The following is a 14,788-nucleotide window of genomic DNA, read 5'->3' on the forward strand; positions in this document are numbered from 1 at the left end:
ATAGATGACGAATAATTGAGCTTTGTTTGTATTGTGGTCTTCAGTCTGTGGTCTTCATGTTTCTGGCAAGAATTATACACGGAATAACTGGCAGAAATTTGATGTCCTGATAGATGATGAATAATTAACTTTTATTTCTATTGTGGTCTTCTGTCCAAATACGGGTTTGACACAGCTCTCCGTGCTACTCTATCCAGTGCAAGCGTCTTCATCTCCAAATAACTCCTGCAACTTACATCCTTATGAAACTGCTTACAGTATTCATCTCTTGGTCTCCCTCTACGATTTTCACCCTCACCCCCCACACAAACACAACACACTTACCTCCACTTCCCCCCCCCCCCTCCTTCCGCCAACAAACCCATACCCCTTCGGTACTAAATTGGTAATCGCTTGATGTCTCAGGATGTGTCTTATCAACTGATCCCTGCTTCAAGTCAGTTTGTGCCACAAACTTCTTTTCTCCCCAATGGTATTCAGTACCTCCTCATTAGTTACGTGACCTTCTCATATAGTCTTCAGCACCACATTTCAAAAGCTCTTCTTTCATTTCCACACACGGCTACATTCCATACAAATACTTTCAGAAAAGACATCGTAACACTTAAACCTATATTCGGCGTTAGCAAACTTTTTTTCTTCAGAAATGCCTTTCTTGGCATTGCCAGTTTGCATTATATATCCTCTCTGCTTCGACCATCATCAGATATTTTGCTGCACAAACAGCAAAACTCACATACTACTTTAAGGGCCTCGTTTCCGTATCTAATTCCCTCAGCATCACGTGATTTAATTCAACTACATTCTGGCACCTTTGTCTTGCTTTTGTTGATGATCATCTTATATCCTCTTTTCAAGACATTGTCCTTTCAATTCAACAGCTCTTCCAATTCCGTTACTGTCTCTGACAATAATTACAATGTCATCGGCAAAACTCCATCTTTTTTACCTTGTATCTGGGCTTTAAACCCTACTGCAAATTATTCTTTGGTTTCCTTTACTGCTTGCTCAGTGTACAGATTCAGTAACATTGGGGTAGGCTACAACCCTGTCTCATTTCAACCCCCGCTTCTCTTTCATGCCCCTCGACTCTTACAAATGCCATCTGGTTCCTGTACATATTGTAAATAGCCATCCGCTCCGAGTATTTTATTTCTGCTATCTTTAGAATTTCAAAGAGAGCATTCCGGTGAACATTGTCAAAATCTTTCTCTAGGTCTACTAATGTTACGAACATAGGTTTACCTTTCCTTACCCTACTTTTTTTTTTCATCGGTCTTTTGACTAGTTTGGTGTGGTGCGCCACGAGCTCCTCTCCTGTGCTAACCTCTTCATCTCTTGCAACCTACGTTCTCCATTGTTTGCTAGATGTATTCCAATCTCTGTCTTCCTCTACAGTTTTTGCCTACTACAGCTCCCTCTAGGACCATGGAAGTCATTCCATCCTGTCCCTTCTCCTCATGTGTTTTCCATACTTTTCTTTCCTCTACGATTCTGCACAGAAACTCCTCATTCCTTACCTTATCAGTCCACCTAATTTCCGACATTCGTCTGTAGCACCACATACCAAATCCTTCGATCCTTTTCTGTTCCGGTATTCCCGCAGTCCATGTTTTACTGTCAAACAATGCTGTACTCCAGACGTACATTCTCACAAATTTCTCCCTCAAACTGAAGCTGATATTTGATATTAGTAGACTTCTCTTGGCCAGGAATGCCCTTTTGGCCAGTGCTAGTCTGCTTTTGATGTCCTCCTTATTTTACTGCCTAGGTAGCAGACTTCCTTAACTTTAGCTTCTTCGTGACCGTCAATACTAATGTTACGTTTTTCGCTGTTCTCATTTCTTCTGCTTTTGATTTACTCTCAATCCGTACTTTGTACTCATTAGACTGTTCATCACATTCAACAGATCATACAATTTTTCTTCACTTTCACTCAGGATAGCAATGTCATCAGCGAACCGTATCGTTTCACTTTGAATTTCAATTCCACTCCTGAAACTTTCTTTTATTTCTTCGATATACAGATTGAACAGTTGTGGCGAAAGACTACATCCCTGTCTTACACCCTTTTTAATACGAGCACTTCGTACTGTGTCGTCCATTCTTATTATTCCCTCTTGGCTGCTGTACATATTGCACAAGACCCGTCTCTCCCTATAGCTTACTCATATTTTTCTCAGAATTTCGAACATCTTGCACCATTTTACACTGTCGAACGCCTTTTCCAGCTCGACCTATCCTATGAACGTGTTTTGATTTTTCTTTAGACTTGCTTCCATTGTTAACCGGAACGTCAGAATTGTCTCTCTCGTGCCTTTACCCTTCCTTAAGCCAAACTCATCGTCATATAGTGCATCCTCAATATTATTTGCCATTCTTCTGTATATTATTGTCAGCAACATGGATGCATGAGCTGTTAAGCTGATTGTGCGATAATTCTCGCACTTGTCAGCTCTTGCCATCTTCGGAATTGTGCGGATGGTGCTTTTCCGAAAGTCAGATGGTATATCGCCAGACTCATATATTCTACACACCAACGTGAATAGTCGTTGTGTTGCCACTTCCCCCAATGATTTTAGAAATTCTGGTGGAATGTTATCTATCCCTTCTGCCTTATTTGGCCGTAAGTCCTCCAAAGCTCTTTTAAATTCCGATTCTAATACTGGATCCCCTATCTCTTCTAAATCGACTCCTGTTTCTTCTTCTATCACATCAGACAAATCTTCACCCTCATAGAGGCTTTCAATGTATTCTTTCCACCTATCTGCTCTTTCCTCTGCATTTAACAGTGGAATTCCCGTTGCACTCTTAATGTTACCACCGTTGCTTTTAATGTCACCAAAGGTTGTTTTGACTTTCCTGTATGCTGACTCTGCCCTTCCGACAATCATATCTTTTTCGATGTCTTCACATTTTTCCTGTAGCCATTTCGTCTCAGCTTCCCTGCACTACCTAGTTATTTCATTTCTCAGCGACTTGTATTTCTGTATGCCTGAGTCTCACGGAACATTTATGTACTTTCTCCTTTCATCGATCAATTGAAGTATCTCTTCTGTCACCCACGGTTTCCTCGCAGTTACCTTCTTTGTACCTATGTTTTCCTTCCCAACCTGTTATCGCCCTGTTTAGGGATGTCCATTCCTCTTCAACTGTGCTACCTACTGAGTTATTCCTTATTGCTGTAACTACAGCCTTAGAGAATTTCATTCCTTAGTACTTTCGTATCCCACCTCTTTGCGTATTGATTCTCTTGAAGTTCATCCTACTCTTCATCACTAGTATGTTGCGATCTGTGTCTATATCTGCTCCTGGGTACGCCTTACAATCCGGTATCTGATTTCGGAATCTCTGTCTGACCATCAAGTAATCTAACTGAAATCTTCCCGTATCACCCGGCCATTTCCAAGCATACCTCCTCCTCTTGTGATTCCCGAACAGAGTATTCGCTATTACTAGCTGAAGTTTATTACAGAACTCAATTGATATTTCTCCTGTCTCATTCCTTGTCCCAAGAGCATATTCTCCTGAAATCTTTACTTCTACTCCTCCCCTTACAACTGCATTCCAGTCCCCAATGACTATTAGATATTCATCTCCCTTTATGTACTGTATTACCCTTTCAATATCCTCATACATTTTCTCTGTCTCTTCATCTTCAGCTTGCAACGTCGGCATGTACACCTGATCTATCGTTGTCGGTGTTGGTTTGCTGTCGATTCTTATAAGAGTAGCCCCATCACTGAACTGTTCACAGTAACACACTCTCTGCCCTACCTTCCTATTCATAACGAATTATACTCCCGTTATACCATTTTCTGATAGTGCTGATATTACTCTATACTCATCTGACCATAAATCCTTGTCTTCTTACCACTTCACTTCACTGAACCCTACTATAACTAGATTGAGCTTTTGCATTTCCCTTTTGAGACTTTCTAGTTTCCCTACCACGTCCAAGCTGCTGACATTCCACGCCCCGACTCGTAGAATGTTATTATTTCGGTGATTATTCAATCTTTTTCCCGTGTTAACCTCCCCCTTGGCAGTCCCCTCCCGGAGATCTGAATGGGGGACTATTCCGGAATCTTTTGCTAAAGGAGAAATCATCATGACACTCCTTTAATGACAGGCCACATGTCCTGTGGATACACGATACGTGTCTTTAATGCAGTGGTTTTCTTTGCCTTCTGCATCCTCATGCCTTTGATATTTGGTGATTCTTCCGCCTTCAGGGGCAGTTTCCCACCCATAGGACAAGAGAGTGCCCTGAACCTCTGTCTTCTCCTCCGCCCTCTTTAAAAAGACCGTTGGCAAAATGATGGCGACTTCTTATGCCTGAAGTCTTCGGCCGCTAGTGCTGATTATAAATCAAAATTTAAGCTGCGGCTGGATTCGAACCCGGGACCGAAGACGTTTGGATTATATACGATAAGGCCTAGGGTCAGTATTGTTTCACGTGTTCCGACATTTCTCCGGAGACCAAACTATTTTCCATCGAGGCCACCATCTTCCATTTTTTCCATTCTTCTGTAAATAATTTCTTCTGAAAATAACTCGTGTTACTATTTTGCAACTATGACTTATTAAACATACAGTTCGTTTACAGTCACACCTGTCAGCAACTAACTGCTGTCTTTGGAATTGGAATTATTAGATTTATTTTTAAGTCTGAGTGTATTTCACCTGTCTCGTAACGTCTTGCACACCAGATGCAAGGCTATCAGTAGTTCTGATGGAGTGTCGTCTACTCACGTGGTATCGTTGCGACCTAGGTCTTTCGGCGCTGTGTCAAACTTTTCTCATAGTATCATATCTCCTATCTCATTTTCATCTACGTCCTCTTCCACTTCTATAATATTGCCTTCAATTCCATCTCCCTTGCCTGGACCCTCTATATACGCGTCCTACCTTTTAGGTGGTCCGCGGCTCGTGGTCTTGCGGTGGCGTTCACGTTTTCCGCGAACGGGGTCACGGGTTCGATTCCCGGCAAGGTCAGGGATTTTCTCTACCTCAAGATGACTGGGTGTTGTTTGTCTTTCATCGTCATTTCATCCTCATTCACTCGCAAATCGCCGTAGTGGCGTTAAAGAACTTTTGGAGCGACGGCAGAACCTCCCCGCGAGGGGTCTCCCGGCCACCAGTGCCATACGATACTCCGCAATCCATCATGCGGTGCGTGGTGGAGGGTACCTCATTACACAATTAGCATTTTCTCTCCCTGTTCCACTCCCAAACAGAACGATGGAAAAATGACTGCCTATATGCCTCTGTACGAGTTCTAATCTCTCTTATCTTATCTTTGTAGTCTTTCCGCGAAATATAAGTTGGCGGCAGTAAAATTGTACTGCAATCAGCCTCAAATGCTGGTTCTCTAAATTTCCTCAGTAGGGATTCACGAAAAGAACGCCTCCTTTTCTCTAGAGACTCCCACTCGAGTTCCTGAAGCATTTCCGTAACACTCGCGTGATGATCAAACCTACCAGTAACAAATCTAGCAGCCCGCCTCTGAATTGCTTCTATGTCCTCCCACAATCCGACCTGATAGGAATCCCAAACGCTCGAGCAGTACTCAATAATAGGTGGTATTAGTGTTTTATAAGCGGTCTCCTTTACAAATGAACCGCATCTTCCCAAAATTCTACCAATGAACCGAAGACGACTATCCGCCTCCCCCACAACTGCCATTACATGCTTGTCCCACTTCATATCGCTCTGCAATGTTACACCCAAATATTTAATCGACGTGAATGTGTCAAGCTGCACACACAAATTTGTGAAAACTACGAACATCATTTCTTGGACGAAAACTATGATAACAAATACTCCAGAACGATATTTCACAACGAATCAGTAAAAATCGCACCACATGTTCTAATGAAAGCATGAAAGCCATCTGACGATAAACTGTAATGATTCTAAACTGGTAATGGTACCTTTTGAACAAAAGCACTTAAAATAAATTTGTGTCTGGTTGCAGTCTCAACACTATCAACATTTGTTTTCAAATAACAGCCACGGTCTCCAACCATGTCATCATTTGACAAAATTGCAGTAAGTGACATTTTAATTATTGAAAAACAACACTTAACTTGGTTACCTACATGACATACAAAGAAACATTCAGTAAATCACAGGCGTTACTCATCATTAGTGGAGTCCTCGGAAGAGACTACATCAGAAACAGATTCATTTCCTCCTTCCCCGCCATCCTCGGTGTCATTCCAGAGCACAACATCGTCACACGATCCAGAGTATTTGAAATACAGCAATTGTTGAATGGTTCGCAAAACTATTTTTCGCATTGTTTCTGAACTTAACCTTTGAAACATTTGTGTCTGCTAACGTCAAGGGGTTGTCATACAGAAGTCATTCGTCCAGGAATAATAACAAGGTCGCTGGGTAGGCTGTGGATCTTCTATTTTACGTCGTCAGTGAGATGACCACGAAATGCATCAAGATAAATCATTGACAGTTACTTGGAAAGACCACAAGGATGGAGTTCCCACACGTGTCTAAGCCAGTCAAGTATCAAAGTTTCAGTCATCCATTCCTTCTCTTGATTTCGAACAGTGACGTCATCAGGGAATAGCTTTTCATTTTTTGGAGGTTGGGGCTTGGTTTTCGCTTGAAGATTAACAAAGAGGAAAGTTTGTTCCCAACTGCTGTGATTGCCAGCATTACTGTTACGCGCTGCTTTTCACACCCAGATGTTTTGACTTATTTTTTCCCTTCTCGCCAATCGTGTAATACGCGGCATATCAAACCTAATTACAGTCTCATCAGCGTTGCCTATTTGGCATATCGAAAAGTTCTTCTCTTTCCGAAGTGTGATAACATACCGCTGAAATTCTTGACGTTTCTTCTCAAAATCCTGTGGAAGGTTCTGGCATATTGTTCTACGGCGCTGCAGAGATAAGCCCTCTCGTTTCATAAAGTCATCAATCCATCCCCGCCAAGATTTAAACTCCTGCTTCGGTATATTAACAGCTACAGCCACCTCTTTTGCTTTTTTTTATTATGGTATTACAAGTCACAAGTTGCCCATTCTTCCTCCTTCCTCGGACGAATTCCAAAACATTTACTTCAACGTCAGGATGTCTTCCTTTGCGGGGTCGAGTGAGTTTCTTTCTAGTTGTGGTAGTTGCAAATAATCCCAATTTCTGTTTCTTCCATAAGCGAACGTTACTCTCAGCTATACTTAACTCTCTTCCTGCCCTTCTGTTACCAATTTTTCTGCATAAAGAATTACTTTACACTTGACAGTAGCTTTATACAGTATTCTTCTCTGCTTGCCTTCCATTTCGTGAATACCTAATGCAAACGCAATGGGAAGTACTGTAGTAGGCTAACAATAATGAAATGAGGTTGACAAGCACAATAATGCATTGTAATGTACGGAACAGTACCTAAATTTCAACGAGCAAACGAAAACAAATAAAGACTACACGTTCTATTTGAACCGACAACTAAAGAAAATTTCGTGTCGTGGCAATAACAGATTTTGTTCTGCGAATAGAATTGAGAACTGGAAATATAGGCTGCCTCTTTTAACTCGATAACCTCTTAGAGAGAATAGAAGCTTTCGAAATGTGGTGCTACAGAATAGTGCTGAAGGTTAGATGAGTAGTTCACATAACTAATGAGGAGGTATTGAATATAATTGGGGAGGAGTTTGTGGCACAACTTGACTAGAAGAAGGGATCGGTTGGTAGGACATGTTCTGAGGCATCAAGGGATCATCAATTTGGTACTGGAGGGCAGCGTGGAGGGTAAAAATCGTAGAGGGAGACCAAGAGATGAATACACTAAGCAGATTCAGAAGGATGTAGGCTACAGTAGGTACTGGGAGATGAAGAAGCTTGCACAGGGTAGAGTAGCATGGATAGCTGCATCAAACTAGTCTCAGGACTGAAGACCACAACAACAACAACAACAACAACAACAACCTCTTAGCAGATTTACGTCTTCCTTCCTTTAATTCACAGATACCAGTCCTATATTTTCTTGCTACAGTTTAATAAATGCTTTGCTACTTCAGATCACATAGGATAAGGAACACCAGTGAACGATTCAAGTTTGTACTCGAATCTAATGTGCCATCGAATCTTATGCGCACCCCAGTTTTTAGTACTTCGTATAGTAAAAAAAAGGGCGCACTAGATTCGTGAAGCCGGCCGGGGTGGCCGAGCGGTTCTAGGCGCTACAGTCTGGAACCGCGCGACCGCTACGGTCGCAGGTTCGAATCCTGCCTCGGGCATGGATGTGTGTGATGTCCTTAGCTTAGTTAGGTTTAAGTAGTTCTAAGTTCTAGGGGACTGATGACCACAGCAGTTAAGTCCCATAGTGCTCAGAGCCATTTAGATTCGCGAAAATATAGTAATCTGAGCGACAGACGAAGGAAATGATGAGCAACAGAAATGAGATTAGCGATAAACATCATTTCAACAGAGGACCACGTAGTAGACGAAGTGAAATGATTTTGCTATTTTGGAAGCAAGTTAATGCATACTGGACGAAGTGAGGACGACATGAAAAGCACAGGAAAAGTGGGTATTCCTGGCCAAGAGAATTCTACTGGTATGAAATATCGGCCTAAATTTGAGGAAGGGAATTCTGAGAACAACATGGCCTGTGGTTAAACACGGAAAGAAGAAAAGCATATGAAACGTGGTATTATAGAACAATACTTAAAATGAAGCGAATCAATAAGATAATAAATGAGGAGGTCATTGATGCCATCGGATTAAGGAAGGATGAGGAAGGAAGTCGGCGTGCCCTTTCGAAGGAACCATCCCGGCATTTGCCTGAAGAGATTTAGGGAAATTACGGAAAATCTAAGTCAGGACGGCCGGACGTGGTTTTGAACCATCGTCCTGCTGAATTCGAGTCCAGTGCGCCATCTCAGAAACACAGTAAATAATAACTTTCAAGGCAGGTGAAAGTGTTGGCCTTGAGACTAGTGCACATAGGAACACATGGGGTCCACATGAAGGAGCACGGGCTAGAGACTGCCATGAATAGCTTTCCTCACTGTCTATAATTTTTGTCTTTCTGTGACCTGAGATTGTGCTTTGTGCGGGCATTTGTAAGTTTTTTCCGTTCTACACATTTCAGTCTTGTGTAGTACACAGTTATTAAAGCTGTTTGGAAGATATTATTAATTCTTCAGCTACATAATTTTATTTTAGAACTAGTTACACAACGTGTGGACGGTTAAGCCGTACTTGTCGTTCGTACATAATCTTCTATCTTGAAAGGGAAGAAAGCCTTCTATCATGGATCATGCGACATTGCCAAATGAACTGAGTATCCTTTATCAATTAACCGTTTTACCTGTCTTGAAAACGAAAATATGTGATAGGTTGCAATTGCTTCTATTTCAGTGCTTATTTAACTTGTAACTGGTTTTTGATAATGCTTAATTTGTTGTCGCTTACTAATTTCTGATGGTTAATAGAGTAAAATCTAACAGACAGGCAATTAAATACAGAATTGTAATTTTTTTAAATAGGGTCTATGTTTCTAGGTACAAGACCATGTTGCACCTTGGAAAATTTTTTCACATTTGGAAAACCGTTACTTTTCCGGAGTAATTTCATAAGAGAAACTGTAGCACACAAAACGTGATTGCCAATATTTACCAAAAAAGTAAAAATACATTAAAATTCTAATAAAGGTTTCACTAGAGACGAAGGTCTAAATTGGTTTCAGAGGACAACACTCTCCCATAATACAGAGAATCTAGAGTGCAAAAACTGAAGAGGAAGGCGCTGACTGGAATGCATACAGCAAATAATAGATGGCAGTAGATGCAAGCGCTGCTCTGAGATGAAGAGGTTGCCACAGGAAAGAAAGTCATTTTTTGTCGAGAAAATTTTCGTGAATTTCTCAAAATGATTTCTTTGATTAACATGCACTACGCAAGACACACAAATTTTCGTGCATTGTTTTCGCTATTCCCAGAAGTAAGGAAGAGAACATGATATCAGATGGTGGCGACATAGGTTTCATATAAATTTGGATGTATGTTTAACCAGGTCGTAACAGTATCTGTAGTTGAGAGAGACTTCTGTTTATCTACTACTTGAACTACTTGGTCGATAACCTATAAGACAATATTCGACAGAGAATGGCTTGGAAACGCTATGAAAGCGGGGTATTTTTTTATAAATTTAAAATTTTCATTTTGTTTAGGGTGGGTGTTTTATTAACCTTTTATTAATATAGTAATGACTGAAGCAGTTGCTACTAGCAGTATCTCAAATACCGTCAGCTATGACCGCATCTTACATTAGTTACACTGTAATAACTGAGTACGCTGCATTATAATTGTCAAGTTCTGAGCATCTCTACATGACTTAACGCACCATATGTTTCTCACCATCTTCTCAAATTAAGATTTCTTCTTTTATTGTTTAATTTCTTTCTTATTTCATCTAGAATATGATTAATTGAGATATGAACCAGTAGGTTCTTAGGGACGTGAAATACCTACCGTCGTTCAATAGTCCTGTTGCTGCGAAGCAAAGAGGATTTAGTCGCAGTCAAAAAGCTTTGTCGGCTAAATGGTGCAGGAACGGGGATACGGAGAGAAACGTGGGAAGCGTTCACAGAATTCGAGAGAGAATTCCATCAATCTGAAGAAAAATCCTAAGAAGTTTGAATTTTAACATAAAATCAGCATGCGGAACAATGTCAAATAACCACACTGCAGTGGTCAGACTGCTACTGAAAGAGTTTATAACACGTATAAAGTGCTGGATTCCGTCATTCGAAATTGTTTCACTGAGAGAGATTCTGCTATGATGCACTCGTTGCACGGACATTGAAATGTCAGCAGTTGATGTAATTGGTCGAGAGAAGGAAAAACAATTAAAATCTGCAACATAGGAAAGGTAATGAGACATGATGAGGTAGCTGTATGATATTGCGTCGTGGAACATTGGAAAACGAAACGTTCCAAGTAATTGGAAAAATGCACATTAAAGTTTCCAAGAAGCGTGGTGGGTTAGATGCGCGTAACTATAAGCCTTTACCGCTGACTTCAATCTACGGAAGAGTGAAAGACTTGTAACATGCCGGGGAGATCAAGTGGGGGTGGGGGGCGCTTTTTAAACTGTTTGTCGTTTCGGACCGTGCGACCTGTCCACACCACGTACCCGATAATCCCGCGGCGGTCGTATTGTCCTGCTCCACATTGCTGCTGGCTTGCCTGAAGTTATCTACCGAAATACGCAAGCGAGTAAGGGGAGCCACTCAACGTTAAGCACAACACTGTTCTACGTCTGGTATGAATATCTATATTCTGAGGCGATATGGAAATCACAGGTTGCACTCTTTACATTCTAAGCCGTAAATGTTTATCCCAATTGACAGTCTTGATGATTATCTGTCCACAATATCGTTCTGACGAGCGTACGCGTAACCGACACGACGCGGGTGATTGTTGATCATGCGGAAGCCGAATGATCGATCGAAAGTTCTTACGCTCGTCACACATACAGATATGTGGTAATAGTCCTCCTTGACACTAGTAATGATGTAACACTGTTCGTAAAGTTAATTTTTCAGTCCTCAGTTCTCACTTGTACGAGCGCGCGCGTAACCGTCGCGGCGCGGCTGATTGCTGATAATGCGGAAACGCGATGATCGAACGCACGTCCTCACGCTAGCTACAAGACAACGGCACTTAAACACTCTCTTTTGTGGTAAATAGTATTTACTGATTCACATTAGTTCATTCTTGGAGAGCGAACACGGCGCGGATGATTGATATTGAACAGTATGAAACGCAATAAGAGGACACACAAACACGTTAGCAGCAGCACTGCTCTTTTTTTTTTTTAATTACTTATTGACGCACTTTCCTCTGAATCATTTGCATATTTTATCGCTTAACTCTAACAACACTTGCAGCATCACTTCAACTTCCAAAGTAACAATGCCCCTCTCACATGCAGAGCTACACACTACACAACATAACCATTCCGGTCCGGTGCTCGACTCTCTAGACGCGGCTACCCGCAAAGATACTCCACAACTAAACCAGCTATATGACAGTACACTTACAGACTCTTCACGGAAAAATTCAACATGAATTTCGCACACAGCCGTCCTGTGTGCTGAGCTCGTTCTGTTCGTCCACGCGAGACGGAAAGAAATAATTTATCACGCGCACATTGTGATTTTAGGGCGCTCAAGAGGGACTCAGGTTGACGCGTTCTTTGACTCTGGAAAAATATATAATTCATTTTCCCCTTTGTGAACGAAATATGAACTTAAGGAATAATGGACGAGATCGGTCATTGTAATGATAACTTTTCAGATACTCGAATTCAGCTTATCAATCTAAACGGTGAGGAAATGTCAAGTAGGAACAAATTCGAACCTGTCTGGAAGTTGTGCGATATGGCTGCTATTGATTACGAAACGCAGTGAAAAACGTTTAATCCGAATATGCTTAACTCGAAAAATAGATTAACAAGAGATACAGTTTTGTTCATTTCTAAGCACGAAACAAAAATCCTCTACAAGAAAAGACTTCTCGAACGAAAAAGTATATCTTCTATCTTGGCTGTTTTCGTTACACTGGACGCTTTTAATGGTGGTGCTGCGTTATCGCTTGTCTTTGAGTATACCATTGTCAAAATACTTCAGCCTGTTTTCGAACTGGGAAATGCGTGTGTGGAAGTCAATGAATTATGTCTCGAAATAAGTAAATTGTGTATCAGAATTATTTAGAGTGTTTTGGTTTCGTTTTCAAACACAGGTGCTCCAAATTTATGTTTTTACTCTCAGCGGCAAAGAAATCGGACGCAAAGCAACCCTACTTAGTTTAAAATGAAGCTGCTTAAGGCAGCTGATTGTAAACGGAGGTCTAAAGTAAAAACCTTAAAGAGTCTGGACAAATAGGAAATGGCGATACAAGTCGTCAGCTTTGACCATTGACATTAAGAACACACGACGAACGACTTACATGACTAGTATAACGACGTGTCATTGGCGATAATTGGATACATAAACGAGTCTGGCAATTTACTACATCGTATAGAAATACTTCGAATTACAACTATTATCATCAGTCACATATAAATAAGTGAAACTCTGCTTGGAAAGGAAACATGTTCCAGATCCTTGATGGACGCCATGACACACAGTGCGAATCAAAATGTCGTGAATACATGGCAGCCAATATCGGCCAATGCTCTTGAGCTATAAAACTCAAATGGAGACCGTGATACGGAGTTTGTAATGTGTCTGCTTTACAGTAGCATATCGTAAAAGGTTCCACAAGAAGTATTTGTCGGAAAGAGGCGGAATTAAATAGCGTAAAGACAGCTCTATAGTAACAGTGTAGACTATTTGTCGGAAAGAGGCGGACTTAAATAGCGTAAAGACAGCTCTACAGTAACCGTGTAGACCGCGATACGCTCTTGGAAAAACAAAAAGAAAAAAAAAGAAAAAAAGCGAAAAACCTGATGCTCCAGAAAAAATCGAAACTAAGATCCGAAAATGCATTTGAGTGAAACATATCGCGAATGGAAACTGCTACACGTGGTTTCGAAAATATGAGGATAACACGAGCAAATCGAAACAGGTATCATAAAAAGAACGTTAATTATTTATTGTAAACAAAGCGAAACAAATATAGCATAAAACTGCAGCTGTACTGGATAATCGGTAGACAGTAAGTACCATAAAAAATTTTATCGTAAAGGAAAAAAGGCTGGTAAATAGACTAAATATTGTAATTTTCACCAAAACATAACAGACAGTATTCTGTTTATCATACATTGCAAAGATTAGAAATGTAATCCGTCTCGAAATCAATGAAAATATGACAAACAATAGCGCTATAAAGGAATACAACTGAAAATGCGTACGAAGAAGTGTTATTAACATTACATCACTGGTTATAGCCGGTACAAAATGTCATGGCGTAGTTCATGGAGGACAGAGGTTGAAAGAAACAGATGAGTGGTGAGAGATGGCTGTGGAACTCTGCGATTCATATATTGTCATAGTGGGCACACTCTTTCAAGCCACAGAGGAAGCTGTGTAAGTAGGCTGTTTAGGTTTTTTATTGGTAACGCCACCTCTGTATGAAAATCACTGGCTGTGCTGTGTGCAGTCTGTGGCTGCTTTGCATTGTTGTAATACTCGCCATTGTAGTGTTAGGCAGCTGGATGTGAACAGCGCGTAGCGTTCTGCAGTTGGAGGTGAGCCGCCAGCAGTGGTGGATGTGAGGAGAGAGATGGCGGAGTTTTGAAATTTGTCATGAACTGCTATATTTATATATGATGATATCAAGGTAAATACATTGTTTGTTCTCTATTAATATCTTTCATTTGCTAACTATCCCTATCAGTAGTTAGTGCCTTCCATAGTTTGAATCTTTTATTTAGCTGGCAGTAGTGGCGCTCGCTGTATTGCAGTAGCTTGAGCAGCGAAGATTTTTGCGAGGTAAGTGATTTGTGAAAGGTATAGTTAAATTTTAGTCAGGGCCATTCTTTTGTAGGGAATTTTGAAAGTCAGATTGCGTTGCGCTAACAAAATATTGTGTGTCAGTTTAAGCACAGTCATGTACAATTGTTCAAAGGGGACGTTTTATATGTCGACCCTTAGCCGAGGATACCTCACTGGAATCTTCTGATTTTTTGATGAAGTTTGTGTAATTAGTGTAGATTTTGTTTATTGCTATTGCGTAATTGTAGACAGAATCTCCTTGGTAGTTGTGGTCTTTCATTGTTGCACAGTAAAACAGTTGTGGCATGCATGTAGATTT

Source organism: Schistocerca americana, chromosome 1 (genome assembly GCF_021461395.2).
Source record: "Schistocerca americana isolate TAMUIC-IGC-003095 chromosome 1, iqSchAmer2.1, whole genome shotgun sequence".
In the NCBI taxonomy this organism is placed as follows: Eukaryota; Metazoa; Arthropoda; class Insecta; order Orthoptera; family Acrididae; genus Schistocerca; species Schistocerca americana.